The 22,137-nt window shown below is 38.9% G+C and overlaps 2 protein-coding genes across 11 annotated transcripts in view; both read right to left on the bottom strand.

Moving 5' to 3' along the window:
- TMEM62 (transmembrane protein 62) overlaps positions 1-22,137 on the bottom strand; it is a 190,430-nt gene that overhangs the window by 4,720 nt on the left and 163,573 nt on the right. The gene's annotated exons all lie outside the window — the stretch shown is intronic.
- Positions 1-22,137, bottom strand: part of NUMB (NUMB endocytic adaptor protein) — a 92,565-nt gene that overhangs the window by 69,824 nt on the left and 604 nt on the right. The gene's annotated exons all lie outside the window — the stretch shown is intronic.

Genomic DNA, 22,137 nt, shown 5'->3' with positions numbered 1-22,137 from the left:
TGAGAAACAACTTTCTCCTGGCTTCAGCATGGGGTCTCTCCCATGGGAGATTATCCTCCATGAACTTCTCCAACATGAGTCCTTCCCATGGGCTGCATCCATGAACCCACTGCTCCAGCATAGGCCCCATCCACAGGCCCTTTAGGAACAGACTGCTCCAGCGGGGGTCCCCTATGGAGTCACATGTCCTGGCAGCAGACATACTTCAGCCTGGGCTTCTCTCTCCATAGCCCACAGGTCCTGCCAGGAGCATCCTCTAGCACAGGCTCCCCACAGGGTCACAGTCTCCTTTGGGCACTCACCTGATACAGCATGACGGTCTCCAGGAGTTCCAAGAGGTTGTCTGCTTCCCCTTAGACCTCCACGGACTACAGGGGCACAGCCTGGCTCACTACAGTCTTCACCCATGGCTGCCAGGGAATCTTTGCTCCAGCACCTGAGGCCTCTCCTGCCCCTCCTTCACTGACCTTGGTGACTGCAGAGCTGCTTTGCTCATACACTCGCTCCTATCTGTCTCCAAGTGTTCCCACACAGAAACGTTTTCTCCCCTTCATAAATCTGTTACCCCACCACTGCACAGGCTCCACCTTGGAGCCATCTGACACTGGCTATGTCAGACATGAGGGGAGCTTCTCACAAGCCACACCTGAGCCCTTCCTGCTACCAAATCCTTTCCATGCAAGCATAATATATTATTGCATAAAACTTGAAGAAGACCTAAAAAGGAAAATTAGTATTAGTATTTATGATCCATTTTTAGATATTCTTGGCTAAGAAGAGTCAGCTTCAGCCCCCTCTCCCCTGCCTCCTCTCTTCTCATCTCAGGAGCTAATTCTTCAGCCTTAGATGTAAAATACCACAGTGAAATGTCTTTAGACTTAAGTATTATCAGTTTTATAAAAAATACTTATTTACATAAATATTAGTCCTAGACTACTTCATTATCCATTTAAAGCTGAGTGCTACTTTTTATAGACTTTTTTTTTCAATAAATTAAATAAATAAAAAGCTGCCTGCAGATGAATCAAGCTTTTTAATTCATCTATGTCTATATATAAACGGAGGCAGAGGGGAAGAGTTACTATCTGTTTGTTTTAGAAACAACCACACATGTACCATTCCAAGGCTGTTCATAAAAGATCTTTTGTGTGTGCAGTGTACGGAGCCACCTCTGAACCTTGCTAATGGGGTTTTGCATACAACAAGCTTAAAAGAATCCTCCAAGATTCTTGAGAGGATTCAAACTCATGACAAGTAGCTATTTTCAGGTACAGTTCATGGGACATTCAATAAGTTCGAAAAAAAAAAAAAAAAAAAAAGTTGCACTGTTGTTCCCCAAATTCATCCAGTAGAGACCAAGATTCCTCAGTAAAACCACAGACCAAGTTCATACGTGCTAAAAACAGAACATGACAGTAGTTGGCATCATCCTATCATACACTTCTTGTGACAACAAGTGTTGGGTTTTTCTTATATTTAACTCACTGTCATCTTTCATAATGGCCTCCTCTCAAAGGAGAAAAGATAATACACAAACACACACAGAGAAGGCACAATTACCTTACACAAGAGTCATTACTCAGCTCTGTCAAGTATTAGCTACAAAGTCAGGCTGTTAATTCTCTACTGCCTGATACTACTATAGTTTAACTATATTTGGCTTTATTTAAATAAGAAAACAAAGGTTTTTAGCTTTGGGTATTTCTGTAATCTGAATTTATGGTAACAGTTTAGCTTTATATCAGATCCAAACTTGAGTTACAGTTTCAGAGGTCTTTATGCATACCACATTTCTCTCTTCAAAAAGCAGATAGAAAAGACAAAAGCTCTTGAGTGGGAGGAAGCAACAGAGAAAGGGAGGAATGTATCAGCTTGCCAAAAATGTGCCACAGCCTCTACAATACAATGTTAATAATTCTGCCTAACGCAAATGCAATAAAGCTCAGCATTTCATATCCAGAGTCAATACTTTTCCTATTACTGGCAAAAAAAAAAAAAAAATAGACTATAGACTTTTTTTCATGTTTTAAGAATGACTCATTTTGCTATTCCTTTAAATTGAAGGTTGCCATCTGAGGTTTCCAGCAACATTTTTCAGAAACTGCCTTCACACGTATGGAACAGAATACCATTTTAAAGATTCTGGATTGCTGTTTCTGGCTTTATTTCCAAAAGTTTTGACATAATTTTGCATCAAAAAAAGTAGTTAAGAACAGCAGTTTTTTCAGCTTCTTCAAAAAAAAAATGATACATCTCCCTGAGAGCTACTTTGAGAAAAGTTCATCTAAACAACTTAGAATAGACTGATTTGCATTATTTGGAGTGCATATAAACTAGTTCTTTCCTAGTAAAGAGGAAAGAACAGGGTTTGACTTGTGCAATTCAGCCATAATCACACTGCAGAAATATTTGATTTCATATCCTGCTTTTTTACACTGGAAAACTTTTACATTCAGAAAATAAAATACTTTTAGCAGGAATACTCCATACATTCTCATGTTTGCTTCACATCTTGGAAGCTCTTGCAATGTCCATACTAGCTATTCAGCAAATAATGGAAAGGCTGCTACACTCAATTGTAACCCATGGTTTCTTATATTACTAATTTGAGAATTAATCAGATCATACAATAATAAAGTAATGAATTTTTTCTTTTCTCTCTACTCAGATGTCTCCAGATCTCCATAATGCAATTATTTGACAAATAAAGACTGAAATGCAATCTCACTATTACTGTCATAAATTCCTAGCTTTTGTTCCACAAATTACCATAATCACAAACTAACCTCTAGCATCATGGTTTCAAGGGAATTAATTAAAGGGAAATAAACCCCATACGATTTAGCTGTGTAGTCTTAATTTCAATTGGGTCAAATTTTGCTCTACCTATGTGATCAATTAATTGGATTAACAGGTAAACAGAAGTCCACAAGGTAAAGAAGGCACTTTTATTTTCTATTTGTGTCCAGCAGAGATTAGTGTTACGCTTAATACTTCTTGAATTGCACTTATGTCTGCAAAGAAGAATATTCAACAGTATAATATGCCAGTATCAGAAACTGAGAAATTCAAAGGTAGCAAAAAAGGACTAGTTATGGTGACAAATCCCTTTCAACAGTAAATTTATTTCAATATGGATTATGACGAGTCAAACATAAGATTGTACATATACAGGAAAAAGAATACAGGCTAAACTAGAGACTAGTGTTTTCTAGTTGTGCCAGTAAGAAAGTAAGGAGGACAAGGTGAGTATTTGATGCTGCAAGAGACAGAATAAATGACCTTGGAACACACAGGCAGGGAAAGCCCATTGACAGGTCTCCACCCCAACTGCTACCACCAGTTCAGGTGCCCATATTTTAAGAGAAGCTCATCCCACTGCCATACATACATGAAAACTGAGTTCACATATTTTGCTTAACTGACTTCTGCAATAGGAAATAAAGCAACAACTAGGTCATAATCTAAATGCCAAAGACTTCAAATTTCCTTTCATCTTCTGTTTTTTTCCTGCTAGATCAAATACCTGGCATTTGATATTAGATGAATATTTGTAGCTTATTCTTAGACGCTGGGAAAATTTGCAAAGGTAAATGAGGAGAATCCAACATTAGAAGCTTAAAAAATGTAGACTGTGGTTTAGAGCATATAGTTCAAATAAACACAGACTTGCTGCTTTAGGTGAAATTGTATTGCATCTAATTTCTAATTATAAAATAATTCGATCTAGTAGAAGATTTAACATTGCCCTACATTGGTATAGTTCAAAATGGTGCACCAAAGGAAAAAAAGCAAAATAAGAAAAGAGAGACTCAATGCAAGCCTTACCTAAACACCCATTTAGGAAGTTAAACATGGAAAGAGTAGGTATCTGCATGCCAGAGACAAGACTGGTTGCATTTTACAGCTGACACCTTTCTCTCTGATAAAAAAAAGGGGGCTGCTTGGGTGGTGAGTACATGGAGAGACTCAGGCCAAGAGAGAGATACCAGTCCCTAATGCCTTTAAGCTCAATGAGCTCACCATGGTACACTTTTATGTAAGCTAGCACACACTATCTAAAGAGAATACTTTTTTAAAAGTGCTTAGATAAAATAAAAGAGTTAGACAAAAAATTCAGTACTACTGTGGGCCAGGTTCATTGATGACATCTCCCCAAACACACTTGCACTGCCTACATAAGCCCATGTACTCGACAGGGTATCAGTCTCCTTACACCACACAAAGAGGGATCCCTGTACTTCACTATCCAGACAAGGAATTTCATAAAGGCCAACACTTGGGCTGCGCTTCCACAAGCAAAGGCCAAACACAGTTAGCTCATTATCTGTACTCTAAGCTGGATAACAATAAAGAAGGGGCTCAGCTACACAATATAGAGTATAGTGTAACAGAATAGTATTCTAGACTCTACACTGATTTAAACAGAACTCTGCCTGTGACTCAAACCTAGGCTAAGACACTCTTCACTAAAAGACTGAAGCATTTATCTTTGCTGCTGTTTTGGATTTTTGTCCTTTTTTCTTTTTTTAGTTAATCAGAGCATACTTAGATCAATTTAGAGATGTGCTAAAACATATTCCACACCACTGAGCTTTATAGAGCTATGGGAATGAAAGCTGTGTCCTGCTGATAAAGAAATATTACTCTTTTAACTCTGTTAGGATGAAGAAGAGATATCACAAGGCGAAGTCTGGGTTGGTTTTCTTTTCCTCCAGAGACAGGAAAAAAGTTACAGCAGCTACACTATCTAAAAGTGGACAAGTCTAAACTTGGGACCCAGTTTGGTACAGCCCCACTGTTTGCAGAGACTGAATCAATACACAGAGACAAACTCTCATTACCCGAGATAAAGGCAAGCTGAGCTATAGTGTACGTACTGTCCCCTGCAACAAAGCCTGGAACCCACCCAAGTAGAGTCATCCCAAGTCCACAACTCGAAGCCAAGGAGCTACAGAGCTACCTCACACCCTGCCTCTTCCTCGTAGCCAGCCTGGGTGCAGCACCAGCCCCACACCAACTCCCCAGCACTGGAACCACTTTGGGAAATGCTTCAAAGTATGGCTGCCACCAATGGCTCAGCCTAGCAGGACTGAGCTAACAGTAACCTGTAGCTGATCTTTTCTGAAAGTACGACTGAAAACCTCAAAGTTCAGCCTTTTACTCCATCTGCATCAACAGCATCCTTGACAGGGCATAATATTTTTAAAAGGCTTTTTACAATTTTTCAGTGTTGACAAAATCTCTTCCACTGGGAACTTCATGGTCAAGAATAATTAAGATACTGTAACACAACCCACTGAGAGACGGCAAATTGCAATCTTGCCAATGAAAGCAATTGTTTCAATATAGCTACATAAACTTTTGGGAGTCAAATGGTAAATGCTAAATTAAGTCTCTCTTTGCTTTTCTAGTTTGTGACTTTATTAACACCAACAGCTTCCCCTAATACCATAGTTTTTCTTCTAGGCAGACTTCAGGGACTAAATTTAAAACACATTGCACTGATTACTAAACTGCATTTCACAATTTCCTTTGGATTTTGGCAACATTCTCCCCCAGTTATTAAAGCAAATCTTTCAAACGCTCGATCCATTATACTGAGAGTTTCAAAGAAATCGATGTCTGCCTTCATTCAAACAGCTAAAGAAGAAAGCCAACAAGATTGCTTTAAAGCAGATGTAAGAGAACATTTGTATGTAACTGGAACTTGGTACTTTTTTATTGTTAACAATTACTAGAATTTATCTTAGTCCTACTTTATTTGAATAAACACTTTAAAGAACACCCAATTTAACAAAGTGAAGGAAACGTGAGAAATTCAGCCTTTTCTGTCCTCAACACCTAAACTGCCTTCAAGTTTGAGAGCACAGCAGAAGCAATCATGAACAAATACAACCACTTTCCCACCTTTCTCGTCCAGTATGTCTTGGCCACCTGCAGAGATTACCTTTCTGTGAAGTACAAACTGCCTTCACAACCAGTTACTCCAAAAGGAAAACCTGCTTTCCAAGTCTGCATGTTTTAGACTCAAATCCTACTGATAAATTTACTGTCTGCAGAATTTCTCCTTCCAAGAGTGCCAGCTGTAAGGATACCAAATACCAAACTGCTTCAGTATCAGCACATTACCCAGTCTCCAGACATGTATATACTTATCACCGTATAGTTATTATTTTAAAGTTTATTTTATGACTGAAAGCTCTACTAAGAATAATACAGACAACTAATACAAAGCTTATCTAAAGAAGAAGACTTTATGTTTGTTTGGTAGCAGTTCTAAGACAATGACCTCTAAAATCAACTGACTCACCCAAAAAGCAAGCCCCTTGTTAAAGGTTGATGTCACCAGTTCCTAAGAGGCTAGCTCTTTCTTAGTGCTTCTAACACTCCTTTTGGGTAGCATCAGCTTGCTTTCAGCCTCCTACAGTCAGAATTTAAAAAAACACCAAATACCCTCTAGGAATTGTCAATAGGCAATTGTGGTTCACACTGCCATCATCCCAGTAGAGTTCAGGCTCAGGGGACAAACTGGGAATGGCCATTTTTCCATCTCTACTGCTACCAACAGACCCAAGATTCTCTCTTAGCAACCAGGATGAAACCGCCTTCAGAGGAAGGATTCCTAGAGACAAGCCTTCATGTTTTAAGTCCTCTTAGTTGAAGAACATTACCCACTTTCAGTCATAGTTATTTTCCATCTTAGCCAGCATTCAAGAATTATGTTGTCTGCTTCAGTGAATATATCTTCACTGTCAGTAAAGCAAATGACAGAGGATTTCTGTGTATTTATCTATTTTAACACAAATTCCAATTGTTATATTAATCATGAACAGTACTGAATTTTTAAGCATGAAAAGCTTCAGATGGCATGAAGCAAATGAAATAATTGCAAAATGAAATTACAGACTTGTGACCTGTCATAACTGTGAGAGGTTTCCCTCACTTTTGAGTCCAGAACTGATTTTAGAAGAATCATAGTAGATGTTGTGGCTCCAGCATCCGTTTAAAAAAACCCAAACAAACCAACAAAAAACACAGATGCTTTGCAAGTCACTTTTATTTAAATAGGTACTCCTCACCATGTACTTAAAACCTCTAATTACTTAATTCCTTATATTTCTTTTCTCTGCTTGAAGTATCTTTTGAACACACCCTTTTTATCTTCAGAAGCTACTGTATTTTTTAACCCCTGGGAAAAAAAAAAAAAATCAAACTTAAAATGAGACCGTGGGAGGAAGAAAAGACTTGTTCTATGACTCCCTCACCCAGGATCATTGCTTTTGTTAACACAGCGTGGGACCCGAGAGCCACGAGGCAGAACCAGCCTCGAACAGCAAGTTTTAAAGCAGCCCAGTACCTTGCTCATGGAATGAGCCATTCTTAGGTGCAGACACCATTATCTCCGTGCTAGTCAATCCAGCCACCTCCATGGAAAATAACTGTCCACTGACTTCTCCAGTAGTTCTGAAGGAACATCTTCACTTGCACAATTCAGTCAGCCTGCAGGTTAGTGATCACTCTGAAACCAGAACCTGATCTTTGACCTACAGCAGCAACAGGCAGCAAAGCCCTCCTGAAAACACTCATGGGATTTAGAAGAATGGTGCTGATCTAAAGGCACAAAAACTGGAAATCATACCCAGGTAAAAGCTTCTTCTAAAGCTCTGCCTGCTTTGAGTAAGCATGCCACATGCAGAAAGAAGAAGGAAATACTGTTTCATCTTCTTGGTATGAAAATGTGCCTTTCCAGGATAAGATCTATCCTTTCAAGTTTTCCACAAGTTTTAAGCTTTCCCACCTGAAGAATAATGGAAAATCAGGTTTGACAAGAAGAAAACTAATTTTATTCATGATCAGGTTTTATGAAATAAATATAAAAAAAACCCTTTAAATATCAATTATAAAAAGGTGGACTTCATCCAGACTAGTTCAGAATCAAACAAAACTGCTCTCCAAAAGTCTCAGTCTTTCCACTAATATGCATTCTCACTTTGAACTCTCAGCCTTTTTCCCCCTTCAATTTCTCTTCACTTTGAAGCAAACCTGTTCATATTTACAGTGAAGAGCTTCTTAAGGAAACTGCATCAGAACAGTTGCAAAGTCAGAATCTGAAATAACTGCTAGTCCAAATTAAACCACAAAACTAGCTAGACTGAAGGCAACTCACCCAAGACAATTCATTCTCTCTATATAATTTAAGAAAATCAAATTAGTTATATAAGTAATCATTTCAGGAGGGAGGATGTCAGCTGATAACTTGGATTATCAATCACTTTCATTACCCTAACATCTCCTTTGTATTAAATAATGCTCAAAGGCATCCATAATTTATAGGTTTCCTCAGGCTCAGACTTCTCTGCAGATCTCTTCTTAAGCTGTATCTGTAGGACTATCTCCACACCTAAGAACAAGTCTCACACTTCACTTCACCCAGGCCATTCTGACACTTGTCAGCAGCATACCAGTGCCCATGTACAAACTATTTCACAGAGATGAAGGCATCAAGGAAGTAAAAAAAAAAAAAAGTGTTAATAAAAAAAACACGTTCAGAAAACAATGCAAGAGTTACTTGCCAAATTCAGAAGGAATTTTGATCTTAGATCTTAGGCCCCAGCAGAACAAGGACAAAATACCTGATTCTGCTTTGCCAATCACAGATAAGCCTCTGATTTTAATAATCTGAATGCCTGTCCATACATACAGATTTATTAATTACTAGAATAACTGGTAAAGGCTCTCTCTAGGTACAGAACACCCATTTTTTAAGACATTGTAATAAAAATAACCCCTCATTTATTTAGGCATAAAAATAAGAGTTGTGCAACACACACACACACACACAGAGCTTATTGGATAAGCTTTAGAACATTAACACACAGGAGACCTGACAACTCCATTTGGCAAAAAGAGTCAAATGACAGCTGTGCCCTAGCAAGTGAGTTGTCAATTCAGTGTCCCACACCAGAATGAAGGGGATAGGGAGAAAAGTACACACTCATTTCTCACAATTCACCATTCCTACTACAATTTATGCACAACTAACATCCCATCAGTGAATTACAAATACTATCAAATTTAGAGGCTTTTAAAACAAAGATGAGGAATAGATTACAGTGTCTAAATGGCAAAAGCACTCGGGCTTTATAATAGCACACACAGTTCTGCATCCACAGTAAGACGAAACTGACAACAGTTATACTGGGAAGTTTGGGGCAAAATTAATTTTAATAAAATCAAACCATACATAATCCCATTAAGATTTTGCTAGAGCAGATGTCCATACCACACAACTAAAACTGGGAAGCAACATATTTCAAACCCTACTATTTTACTGCCTTTTTAAAGTCTGACTTGCACACAGAAAAGTTCAATCACCGTTCTTTAGAGAAACAGGAGAATTTAGACTAATAGAGTCAGAAAATTCCATAGAAATGCTAAGGATGAAGTACTAAAGTATAGCTGAATAAACACAGCAGACATCTTTACCAGGAAAGCAGATCAAAGTGTACTTAATATGCAGTTTCTTCTCCCAGATAATATGGAACATGCAAGTTTACTTCAAAATAACTTTTAAAAACAGTGATTACTTGGCATTTAACATCATGGAGTATTACAGAAAGGTTGGCTGGAGCAGATGAAAATTAAACACTTCCTCCTAGCCAAATAAAGTTTCTTGAGCCTATAATCATGCAGCACTTAGTTCATGGCTAAAATTCTTTAGCTCTTTTATAAATACAAGGTGTTTACCTCCTTAATAACTGGTCGACGTTGATGAATTTTCAAACTTAATTAAACTCACTTATACTTCAGGTTTCCTTTAGAAAGGCTATTTAGGCTATTTACAGCTAATTTTTTTTCCTAAAAACTCTGTACTCTTGGCTGACTTTGGGGACTAATACCTTGATAATTAGCTACAATGTTCCCAGTCCAGATGTAAGTACCTGGTACTGCTACAGTCTTTTGGTAAGAAACTGTTAATATTCAAAGGTACCGACTTGATGCTTCACTTACTCAGAACACAGTAATGGAGTGACCACCTCACAGCTACTGCCTGTAACATGTTAGATGCAGTGAAATGATGGTTCTACATCTTTAACAAGTGGAAGACGGAATTCTACAGATTGTACTGAACAAGTGAGGCAAGTGGCTGCACCTGCGCTCCCTGGTGCCTCAGGGTTTCAAGGGAAGAAATACAACACAGCCTTTCTGAAAGCAAGAGCTGATTAAATGAAGACATCTTGAAAACTAAGGTATAAATGCTTATTTCCATTAGAGCATCGGTCTCAAAAAAATCAATGCTCAGAGCTCTTTCTAAGAAGTGGCTCCTGAAATAAACAAGGTTTTGTAGGTAGACTACACAGACAAAAGCTGCTTCTTCCTTCCCCTGAGAGGAAGAAAGAGCAGTCAGCAAGTGGGTGAGATGAAAACACACATTAAGGGACCACAAGTAATAACCTCCTTCCTCTCACAGCCTAAACTTTGCCATTGCTTAAGGTTCTGCGTAAGTGAAATTTTTTAATAGATCTGTTCTTATGCAAGCCCAGCACTTGTTCTCTCTAATCATGGCTCTGTAGTTCACTTCTACCCACATAACACCAACCTACTGCCATTTGACCAAGCAGCCTTCGTTTAAAGCAAAAACACATACACCAAGAACGTTACATCCACACACTAAAGAGGGAGGAAAAAGGTCCCCAAGTCAGTCACCACTACTTCCACCATTCTCACTTCCTTGAGAAAGGGCCACCACAAGTGGCTAGAAGGCTATGCTTGCCCTTGGCCCAACTCTCTAACCCAGTGCATTCTTTATTTCTTTTTTTAGAATGAGAAACACCTTGAAAATGATGCCATGAAACACTTTTCCCTCAAAAATAAATTGAAACACTGTACTTTTTCAAGGTTAGCTCCTTCTTTGTTTACTACTTTGTGCAACCTTCCCTCTCAAAACACACAGACAACTTCCTTTGCTCAAAAGTCAACAGCATGCCACTTGCAGATGGAGACTGAACTAGGTTAAACTATCTGTAAATTATTTTCTCTATTCCTTGCACTGGAGAACTTCAATTATGACTCACTCACCTTTAAAAGCGGTTTGCAGAAGGTGGCTGTACCAACCCAACCGCCCGCTGCTCCTCCTAGTTCCCGTTCTTCCTTCGACAGCACTTGCCAGACCACTTGGAGACAATCCAGCTCACCACAGCAGCAGAAAATACCTTGTGCTAGTTTCATTGAATGATTATGGCTTATGAGAATGTCAAATACAAAAAGGCACAGCAGAAGCACACAGTGGACAGTGAGAACAGTTCTTCAGTGGCAGCAGCTGGGTTAACAACTCTTGAGATATCCTGGGTCATCCTGAGATCTCCCCACCAGCATCATTGCCAGGATCAAAACCAGTTGTTAGTGAACAGGACTTGCTTGAGAAATGCATTTTTGAGCTAATAGCTCACACCCCTGTCTGTTTCTCTAAATGTCATAACCCTGTCTAGAGGCACACCTATCAGCTATTAACCACAGAAATGTTTCAAGTTTCCAAAGAGGTTTAAAACCATAAATCCTAAGGGTTGTAAGATAGAAAGTAAGAGGACTTGAGTCTAGACTCTGCATCTTATTTTCAACACTGAGCAGCAAATACCCTTTCATTTTAATGAGATTCTTCCATTTCTAACTTTCTGCCATACACAGGAGAACTAAAACATGATTCACTTGGAGTTTGGCATGCCAAGAACCTAAACGTTAATACCGAAAAATTTAAGTCTTCTGGATTTAACCACAAATAACCCACCACTGAATAAATCTGTAGAACAAAATAAAAATTAAGCCAGATCTCACAAGTCTGCCTTTCACCACTACAACCTCCATCTTTTGCCTTGAAGTTTCTATGGAAAGAGATTAAGGAGATTTGAAAAATTAATTAAAAAAAAAAAAAAAAAGTAAAAGAAAACAGCAGAGGATCCATGAACCACCTTCCTTCTCAATGAACCAGTGCTGCATCATGAACCATTTTAGTTTGCAAAATTGGCAATGAATTTGCAATTTTCTTCAATATCCTTTATTTCCTGTGTACCACAAGAATTCTATTTTGACCAAGTCCTTCACACTGGATTTACTTCTGATTTTACAGAATCACACAATCTGCTACTGCCCTGCCTCTTCCCCTTTCTGATATTTCAGATGTTCCATTAGTCTCAGCTAGAAGAAATGTTCTGCTCCTTCCTTCAAGACCACTACATAGTCATCTAGACTCACTACAGAATAAAGGTGAATTTTAAGCATGTTAAACTAATCTGATCACCCTTCAGATGAACCCCAAGTGATATTTCTATACCAAAACAGATGAGTCATAAAAACCTTACATGGATGTGAAGAATCTCCCTAATTTTGCTCTGGACAAGACTGAGAGTAATGAAATATGTTACAGTCTAAACAGCAATCACCTAACACATTTTCCACACACGTAAACTTAAATGCTTTCAATTCCTGTAGGAAATTATAATATATAAAATGTCAAAAAAACCTATGTATTAATGACAGTTCTCTTAGTTAAGTTCTTTGCAAATATTATTGGGACTAAAAGCCTGTGGGGAAGACATGGGGACACAATTTCCTACCTTCAGAAAAACAAAAACAACTTCTAAATTGCATGAAAGAATTAGGATTAAAACCCAGGAACTTCTGTAACCCAGTTCCAAATTTAAAACAGCAGATAATGAAGTCCCCAAAGTAAACACAGAATTATGTCATACCTAATTTAATACAGCAATGCAGGTTGCTTTAACACCTACACATAAATGAGATTGGTCTCCATACACTCCATACCAGGATTACCAGGGGAACATTACCTGTTAAACAGCATATTGAAGCTAAATACGTACTTGTTACTGACATCTGACACATCAAACAAACTTTGTGTTTGTTTTTAAAAGATAAAAACGCCAAATGTGGTGCTTCTGGGGAAATAAACAACCGCGAAAAAATATCCCCAAGATCATCCTTGCTACATTGCTAAACTAATCACTGTCTTCATAACAATGAGGGGCCTAAAAGAATTACCAGAATTCAACACACTGATTGCTTAGATCTCAAGGGCTATTAAGTCCTGAGTAGGAAGGCCGTTCACAGTTCCATGTAAACAGCTGTAAAGAGAAGCAATCCCCAGTGTATTTCACACTGATACCATCCCCAACTTTATGAAATGAGATTATCCCAAAAATTAGGCCTACAACTTTAAGCCAGTATTGTTTAGAGCCCTGACAGCCATACATGCCTTATAAATACTGCACCACATGGAAAACCAAGGAAAGTGCAGTGTAAAACCACAATTTTCGGTCATGAACTGTGGGCATTATCTATGCCCCAAAATGCATCTGAAATCGCGTCCAAGAAGATTCAAAAATTTCAAAATATGACAGCTATAGACATTTTACACCTACCAAAGAACAGCAGTCCTCATGCTTTGAGGGTGATATAATGCTAGACTGGCAGATGCCAGTCCCTTTCCACTGAAGAAACTAGGACAACTCACAGCAAATTGATCTGGTATCTCTGTACAGAACTAGACCGGATGCAGTGTCATCTCTCATTGATGAGTCAAAACATCATTAGCAATTTCATGATAGCAGCTATTTTAGCTGCAACTGGTCAGTTTTTATACATGTGATGTGGCTCACAAAGATGCACATGAGAAAGCTGAAAGACTGTCTCTGAAAAAGAAGCTTGTGCAGCATTTACCTAGACTAAATACGAAAACAGTGAGCTGAACAATAAGCAATCATTTACAAAGTAAAAGTCACATAAGACTGAAGTAAGAATGTTTGCGTATTTCTAAATGTAACTGAAGCCAGACACAATGTGTGAAGGGTAACAAAAAAAATCAAACAAAACCAGTCCTCTGTAAAAGAATTATTTCCCATTCTTTGAAGAAAATCTGAAGGAAGGAAGATTTTGGGACTACTCTTTTTTTTGCTAAGGTAACATTAACACTGGCAAGATAAACTGTGTCTTCTTGATCACTACATTAATCATTTTAGCATTTACCTACACTCTGCCCACACCAGTCAGTTCCATTTCTCACTTGATCTATGCCATGAAAAATAAAGACATCCATTTAGTCACTCCTCTTTACTTGTGCTCAGATGACTGCACAGCCTCTCCTTGCACAAACCCCAGCTTCTAGGGCCATTTTTGGAGAGGACAGAACTAATTCAGGCCACTGGACTGATGCACTATGTGAGGAGCCTAGGCAGTAAGTAGGACCCAGTTGGTTTAAACAAACTCTTGGTATCTGCTGGAAGCAGACAACAAAACAATGTGACAGTACCTGGAGATGTCCTGTCACTGATGGATCTGAGATGTGCTCCCATCTCTGAAACCTGGACCCTGTAACAAGATGATCAGCAGTTCACTGCTCACATAATCGGACCTACAGATGCTTCTCTACTGAAAAAGGACAGAGTCATCACTACTTGTGCCACAGGAATCACCCATGCAGCTAGAAGGAACTCCAGGGAAGAGCTCCTGAATGCATAATCTTTACCTCAGGTGGGATCTTTGCAGGGTGAGGGAGGCAGGCGAGCAGGACCATTTCCAAAACGTACTACATCAGAGTTACATCAGCTGTATGCACCGGATCCATGTCACTTCCTTTTAGTAACAGTACAGCCCCTCTGTTTGTCCTCCCCCACCCAAAGCTCCAGGGTTAGTGCTTGCAGAAGTGGAAACAGGGGACTGATCCTGCTAAAAACAAACCTGGAAAAAGGAAATAGTTTATTCAGTTTGAGAAAGGAATATACAATCAAACAATCCTGGGATGTTGAACTGCAATTCAGAAGTGCAAGAAGTTTAGCTGTCATCAGGCATGACTTATCTCAAGTCATGATCCAGCATCTCAGAAAATTCCAGGACACGTCACATTACAAAAAGGTTTCTTACCTCTGAATACATAATTCAATTTTTAAGTATTTTTTGCCTGAAATGTAGGAGATGAAAGAGAGCAATACACTATCCAATCAATCAAATTCCTGCAAGTGAGAAAAAATATCCAACAGGAGAAGATAAGCCATCTTGTGGAGAACTTTTTTTTTCCCCAACCAAGTTAAGATACTCATTCATAGCAAAACACTGCAGTACACCATTAAGAAATTAAAGCAGAAAATTGAGCAATAAAGGAATCAACACAGAATCAGAAAGATTTTCATCCTGGATTTACTCAAAAATTATTATTATAATAATCACCTCCTTTATCTTCCCTAGGACTTCCAAAATAAGAATAAAATTTCCACAGTTCACATGACCTCACTGTTTTTGGTGTATCTGTATTCCTACCTCAGCGCTGCCTGCCCCAGAAGAAAGGAAGAACTATGTCTACAATACTAAAATAACTATTTAACAGTAGTTAAATTAGTAGAGCTGATTTTTTTTCTCTGCTTTAATGATAAATATTCTTTACACTGTATGATTTTCAGAACTGGGTTCTCACCTTGAAGTCAACAACTACTGTAGGCAGACAAACCACATTGCCTTTTCTAGTCACAGTTATTTTCCTGGTGTGCGCATGGACAAGATGCTGAACACTGTGGATATGACTGACTACTTTGAGAACTCTAACAGGCAAAATAAATTATGCTCAAAGCAAGAGTTAATTGTGCAGAGAATGACTTACTGCAACTGAAAATAAATTTTAAGTATGGAACCATATCTGAGATACGTGAGATAATGGACATGAATCTATATTATGTCATATAGGTCAATAAAGGTCACACCCAAAAAACAAATTCTCTACTTGTAAGAACAAGGAAAACTTTTACATAGCACTAAGCATATACCTGTTTAAAGGGGTGTACCCTACCTCATCTGACAGCAAAGAAAAGTTCATGTATTTTGGCTGTTAGAACTTGGGCTAAGCAAATCTTACAATGATAAACAATCCACATTGAGTATTAGCATGATGCACCTATCCATAATACATGCAGGGAGTTTGACAAAGCTTTCAGTGACTGTCTTCTATTTGCCAGCTGCCCACAGCAAATCCAAGCCATGGCTTAGATTTTATACATAAAGTCAGCTACAAAAAGGTTGTCAAAAGCACAGCTATTTTACAGACACTTTCAAAAAATATCCTACCAAAAAGATCCAGGCCAACTGAATTGCAGTCCTTCATTCCCTTGCAGGAGGCAAGGCTGGTTTTCTGCTACCAAGCTAAGAGAACACACAGGAGTGCCCAGCTGCTCAAAGACTAAGTGCCGTTTTACTGTCTGCTTACTCAACAGAGGAAAATCCATGCACGGCACAGTTGAGAGGCACTTCAAACTAGCAAATGGCCACTGACAAATTCATGTCATTCAAAAAAAGAGGAAGCAATCCTCATCTGTATATAAATACACATACAAGTGTCATGACACTCTTTTCAAAGCTACCCTGTGCAAATCCAGTTAAAGAAAGAGCACATCAGACAAAAGATGCTTCTCAGATAGACACTGAAACCTAGACAGAAATACCAAAGTTTACAGACACAAGCAAAATTGGACATCAATATTAAACTCTGATAATGCTCTGAGAGCACACAAATAATCCTAACTACTAAATAGCTTACTGATAATTCAACTTGGGGTGAAGGGGGGGGAAGAGGAAAGAAACCCCAAAAAGCCACCCTATTAGTAGGTATGTGCTAAAATACAAAAAGCAAAACCAACATCACAGCCACTGAATCCTGTAAAGTCTGATTTATGTAATACCTTAAACTAGACAATCTAATTCTCATACTTGTATTTTCAGACTGGGTTAGGGAATTTGATGCACAGGTGATGTACATTTCAACCTGAAATGCGATGACTCAACACAAATGCAGACTCTGCACTGATCAAAACTACAGGGAAGAACTTGCACAGGAACCCCAGCCCAGCCCAAAACACTAAATCTTGACTAGCACCACATTAATGATGGGTAAATTCTTTCTCAGACATTTTAGACCAGATTAAGCCTCACAGGCTTTTTGGAAACAGTGTCACATCTCATTCTTTTAAATCAAAAACAGTCAGCAGAAATACCATGTTAAGCAGACTCTGACAATAAAATAGCCAGCTTTAAAAAAAAAAAAAGTATATGCTAAAGGCATAGTAGTAATGCATAGGAAAAGACTGGAAAATTAATTTGACCCACTGCTGAGACATGGGGCAGCCACAACCCTTAAAGCACAACCTATACAGGTCTATAGTCCTACAGTTACAGTCACCTGTACAAATCAAATTAATAACAACTGTCTTTTTGGAACAAGAAGTACTCACTGCATTTTTCCCCAAAGAATTTGGGTTATTAATTTGAGAAACAAATATTAGAGAAAAAAAACCCATCGATCAAGTTTCATGGGACTATAGTATTCAGCTCCTTACTTCATGTAAACTGGTCTAGTGCTACTGAGTTCCAGAAAAAATACCCCAAAAAATATTAGAAGTTTGCTGTTAAACACATTTGGAAGGCAGGAACACACTTGCTGTTCCCTTATACTGTGGGAAAATATAAATCAAACAATTTTATCATTAGTTACTAAACAAAAGCTAGACCTAGCCTATGTTAATTGTGAACCAAGTTTCTAATTGTGTCATTCCTCCACATGGGGAACAAATTCCCTCACAAATCTCCACAGATTTTTACTACAGCAGTTGATGAATTAATGCCTCTGAAAGAAGACTATCTTAACTCAAAATCTTAAGGCAACACACAAAGATATCAGCTAACTAAAGCTCCAAGCATTCATGAGCCACTCAGCACTACAATGCACACTAAATAACGAGGAGAGTGTGGAACTCGGTGGTGCTCATCAGCAAACTGCACAGAGCCTTAGAAATGCCAAGATATCTCTAGTCCTGGTGGATTACAGAAATAAGCTTCTTTAACAGTCTAAAAGCAGTCCACTGCTGAGAGTAGAGCCTCAACAGAGGCTTGAATTGCATTAATGAAGTTTAAACAACATTAAAAGTAGAAGGAAAGAGAGATCATTGATGTTTGGAGTTTTTGACCCAGAAAAATAAACTGATTAAAAGTGGTCACATCCAAATTTAGAACAGCTAGTGTGCAGTAAGAGTGGTTCTGGCCAAGTACAAGTTTTTTTTTTTTAGTCTCAGTAACACTTGTAGCTCTCAGATCAGTAAAGAAGCCCAGGCCAATGACCAAGTACACACCTACAGAACCATTCTGAACAGTAAACTCTCTAGGTATACCTACAGTACTGCTTATAATCCAGTTCACCAGCAAGTTCCAGTTTGTTGTTTCCCAGAAAAGGAAAAGTAATCAGAAAAAGATTCCAAATGGTGTAGTAAGACTTGGTCCAAGTCTTAATACACTGTACTTGAAACACGGTTTCACTTAGAAGAGTAACAACTTTGGTTCTGGCTTCAGTATCAAAACCCACCAGCAAAATCCCAAAAATCCTACAGATTCAGCACTCAAAGAAGCCAAGAGTTTGTTTCAGATCCCCAGACTCTGAAATTAATGGCTTCACATTTTCCTCAGGAGCACCTTTACAGTTTGGCATACATATTCCTTTCAAGCAATTTCTTACACACAAATGAATTTGTCCTGACACACTTTTAGTCCCAACTCTGCAGAAAGAGAAGTTACTGTACAGAAACATCTTTAAGCCATCACATCTGGTAATTACTACTACAGAACACCAGGACTCCACAAAGAATTACTATGTAAGACATAAGCCAAACAAAGCAATTCACATTTTCAGAGCTATCCCCTAACCACATGCTTCAAAGGAGTCTGGATGAATGTCTAACTGCAGCTACAATACGACATGATGCCATTTATACATCCAAACTGGTGTCCGTCAGTTGCAAGTCTTGGTCAATAAAAATGAAGGAAACCAAACAAGAAAAAAAGAAAAAAAAGAAAAAAAGGAAAAAAAAGGAAAACAACAACAAACCCCACATTCTGCACAGCGGAATAGAAGAGTCTTCCTGATATTGCTTATTATTAAAACTTGGTTCTTTCTGATGCAACATCTGCTTTAACTATATACCATAAAGTACATGAGTTCAAAATGAGCATTTGATGGATCCCACCCTTATGATGAGAACAAATCCTCTTCCAGACACAGCTGTGTCAGTCTGAGGTTACTGCGCTGAGCACATCCCGAGTTCCGCATCCTCTGCTCATTACTGTTACCACCCACATCAACATGCCAGCTGAGACAAATGGAAGAATGCTCTCCAATTTATTGTGATTTTTACCTGCCAAGCCAGCTTGAAACAGTTTGCTATAGGTCCTTGTTAACCCAGATCATGCTGATGGAAATGTATGGTCCCAGAAAAGCTCAAAGAAATTTCAATCAAAGCTACTATGGCCCCATCTCCAATCCCATTTCAACCTAAGTAACATTTCCATCCCCTGACCTGGATGATCAGCCAGTTTAGATACATGAGCCAGCCAAAATTCAACAAAACAAAACAAAAAAAAAAAGCAATGAACTAGCCTGATTAACTCCCTGACTTTACTCAACTTGCAGCCACAAAGGCTTCCTTGCCAGCAGCTGCAGACAGACAGTCAAGAAGGAGATGTGACCACCAGAGCTTCAGTTTAAGCTGCCAAGTCTATTGACAAGCTTAGGCAAAACTAAAATTGAGCTGCTTCAGCAAAGACTCCTCCTATGTAAGCAATAACATTTGCATAGCCATGAAGTCAGTTCAGGAGTTGATCCAACTGAAGCTTAACATTTTTCTGTACGACCATTTTCAGCTGGATCAGCAAAGAAAGACTAACGGGGGAAACAGATACTTTTGGTGAAAGCATTGGCAGAAAAATCAAAGCTGCTCTGGTGGTAATGCAATAATATGACTGCAGAGGACATGTTAAGTCTTAGCTTGATTGAATTTACGCTTGGTATTCTGCAGAAAAAGAAAGACAATATGCTCCAATCTCACTTATTAATACTGGGAGATCAACGGAGAATAAACAAGTAATCTGTAATTTTAATTCACTGATCAAAGCAAACTCCAAAAGCAAGATTAAGGACAATATTTCACATTAGTTTAAACCAAGCTTGCTTGATAAACTGGTAAAACAAATAAAAATATAGGTAAACTTTGACCCCTCCCCTAAAGAAAAGAATAAAGTCAGCAGTGTCAGATGAGTAGAGGACTGCAATAAATAGGATACAACTCCAAAGTCATCAATTAGACCATCTTAGGCTGCCAGTCTCCTACCTGACAGATTCTGTAAAACATCTTTTCTAGAGTACAAAAGATTCGATTTCTATAGCATTAGAGCAATTAATTTTTTCCAATGTTATGCAGCTCCATCAATATTACTAGTGGAACAAAACCAGCTATAGGGAGAATTCAAGAGCCCTGCACAGTGCTGTAATAGGTTCTCACAAACACACAATAAAAAAATCTACTACAGTATGTTTTTCCCAACAGCCTCTATTCCTGGGGAAGGAAGCAGTTTTGCAAAGACTTGCACTACCATTTCAGAATTTTTTTATCCCATCCTATCCAATATGGTAGGAAAGAAAATTATTTACAGATCATTCCAACACCAAGCAGTTCCATCAAAGTACAAAATACAAGACTTAGAAGTCTGGCAAGTTTTAAGAGCCCAGTGTGGCTTATTGGTTTGGGTTTTTTTCCTTCCCAAATGCATAATGCTGTCAAGCTACTAACACAAAATCAGAAAGTTTCACAACACTAGGTTGAGAGGGTAAACAAACTTGTCTGCTCTGTCTAGTTTACATGCATCTTCAGTTTCCACACATTTAAGCTAAATAATAAATGCAGGAAAGTAATTCCCAGGATGGAAAATAAATTTCCTGCTAGTAAGGATTTAAATGGCTGATTTGAATTGCATTTCACATGCATACTTTAGGGGGAAAAATCTTTTATGTGTTACGTTTAGAGTTCTATAAATCTGAATTTTCACTGAGGCTTAAAACCAACATTATATGCAATCACAGATTAAAAAGCTTTCACTGTAGGATAACTCAGGGTACCAAGACTCTTAGAATCACAGACAAGGATGAACACATCTGAAATTCATTGTTTTGGACTTCGTTCACATTCTTATTTCTTCTGTAAGACTTTTGCTAAGGGAAAAAACCAGCACTTCCACAGACAATTGCCAAGAGATGAAGAAATGGAAAACACTCACTGATGAAGAGAAAAACAATCTCTTTCTCTATGGTAACTATTAACTTCTGCATAATCATAAAGACCACTTTAGCAGTAACCATAGATCAATAAGTCAAATAGAACTGAGTCAGAAATCCATTTAAATATTTACATTTTTAGTTACAAGTCCTACCTAGACTATTACTGTGGCCAAAGAGAATGACTGTGCCTTCCATTTTACTCAACCTCCTCATTCAAGAGTCTATCTATCTCGAGATACAGAATGATCAAAAATAAAAAAAAACAAGAGATCAAAACAAAATCCCTTAAACGGTACAAATATACATTGCTGACAGCCATAAGCTTCTCCTATTCCGGATAGCTGAATTAGGAAATATTGACAACAACATAGAAAACACGGCAGCACACAGAAAAGATCCCTCATAATTTCATAAACCATTAATGAGCAGGTTATATAAATCTACTGACCGAAGGAGTTAGAGATAAGAGCTGCTGCAAGACATTAACTCTACTGTGAGGAGTACATCATTTCAATTTTGAAGCCTGCTCGTCTCCATGCGCGCAATAAAAGGAGTTACGGGCATTCCGAACGGGAGCTGCATTTTAACCCTTGGTGACCGCCCGAGCGCGAAGCGGGGCGATGCTCCCCGGGCCCGCCGCAGCCCCCGCCCCGCACGCTGTTGCTCATCCAACCCTCTTGCGCCCGCAGGACGGGCCGAACCCCGCCGGCTGTTCCTTTGTGCAGCCTGGCGAGCTGCCGCACACGCACTGAGGCACCGGCCAAGCCACGAACCGGGTGAAAAGAGACGAGCCCCGCTGCTCACGGGGGCCCTTTCCCCTACAACTCCCGCTGCCAGACTGGGTCGTCAGCACCATCGCCCAAATGCCTCGTCCCGACGCCTCCCGAACTTCACGGCGCCCCAGCCCCGGCTGAGGCGCGGCAGCGGTTTCGGGGAAGCCCGAGCTTCCCGGAGCCCCCCGCTCGCTCCCACGGCCACGCAGGGGC

This window comes from Sylvia atricapilla, chromosome 6 (genome assembly GCF_009819655.1).
Source record: "Sylvia atricapilla isolate bSylAtr1 chromosome 6, bSylAtr1.pri, whole genome shotgun sequence".
NCBI lineage: Eukaryota > Metazoa > Chordata > Aves > Passeriformes > Sylviidae > Sylvia > Sylvia atricapilla.
The sequence above is the reverse complement of the archived record's forward strand: the minus strand, read 5'-3'. Positions and strand labels throughout refer to the sequence as shown.